Here is a 1,578-nt window from a genome sequence, read left to right on the forward strand (position 1 = left end):
CTCTCTCTCTCTCTCTCTCTCTCTCTCTCTCTCTCTCTCTCTCTCTCTCACACACACACACACACATACACACACACACACACACACACACACACTTTCCCTCATATTCTTTCTTGAATCTTCCTCCTGCACACTCATAAATTTGCAAAAATAGCATTTGACAAGGTGCTGTTTCTTAAAAGTCATAAATGCCTTCTTTGAATCATTTTAGTCAGTTTCCTCAATGGATTTTAATTTATTAACATAATATTTATTTTTTAAGCATCTATGCTGATATCCTTTCTTATTCCTACACATATCTTAACAAAGATTGTGGGAGATTATCTGTTTCATTGGCTCTTTCATTTGCATTTGTGTATATGTGTGTTTGTGTGTGCCCTGTGCATATAGACAGCAGAGGTCACTTTCTTTTTTTTTATTGGATATTTTATTTACATTTCAGATGTTATCCCCTTTCCTCATTTTCCCCCACCCAGAAACCCTTTAGCCCATCCCCCTCCTCCTGCTTCTATGAGGATGTGGCCCCACCCACCCACTCACTCCTCCCCACCCGCGAATTCCCCCACTTTGGGGCATCCAGTCTTCACAGGACCAAGGAGGTCACTTTCCACCTGACTTTTTTGAGTCAGGGTCTCTCTCACTAAAACTTGAGTTCATCAATTGGCTAGACAGGCTGGCCAGAGAAGCCTGAGGATTCTTCTATTTCCCTCTAGTTAGTGCTAGGGTTACAAATATATGTTGACTTATTCAGTTTTTATATGGGTTCTGGGGATAAAAACTCAGGTTCTTATGTTTGTGAGACAGGTGCTTGCATCACTGAGCCAGCCCCATAGTCCCCATTGGCCCTTTTAAAAGAAAACAAAGCTAGAGCTTTGATTTACTCTTTCACTTTAATTTTTTTTTTACTTCATTAAATTCAGTTTTTTTTACCTTGATTATTTCTCTCTCTGGTTTAACTTTAGATTATTTTCTAATTTTCTGAGATGAAGACTAGCCTCCTGAACCATCTTCCTTATTGAATAACTGAGGTCCTCAAAAATAATGGTTTATCTCAAGGATCAGACCACAGCCCAAAGGTTTGCTATTAGACATCTCATTAGCTTGGTATTAGAGGTAGCTCGTGGTTTCAGTTTTCATTTCCTTCACAATGTAATGCTTGTATAGATTGTCCTAACTTCTCAATATTGAAGAGTTTTTAAAAAATCTTTCCTTTATCATTGTGCGTGTGTGTGATGTGCACATGCCATATTGTTCCTGTTGAAGTCAGAGGACAACTTTCAAGGAGTCATTCTATCTTCCACTATAGATTTCAGAGATCAAACTCAGCTAGTCAGGCTTATTTAGCTTTTACCTCCTGAACCATCTCACCCACCAAGATCACCTTTAAATGGGATTTAGAGTAGGCCTTATGTTTTCTAGGGCTGCTATAACAAAGTATACCTCAGTACTAGAAGTCTAAGATCAAGTTCTCATCAAAGTGAGTCCCTTCTGACTTTTAAGGGAACCTGTTCCACTCCCATTCCAATGGCTCCTAGCAGTTTCTGTAAACTTGGTCGTTTTGTGGCTTATCTGTACATG

Source organism: Grammomys surdaster, unplaced genomic scaffold, assembly GCF_004785775.1.
Source record: "Grammomys surdaster isolate TR1022 unplaced genomic scaffold, NIH_TR_1.0 125179, whole genome shotgun sequence".
Classification (NCBI taxonomy): domain Eukaryota; kingdom Metazoa; phylum Chordata; class Mammalia; order Rodentia; family Muridae; genus Grammomys; species Grammomys surdaster.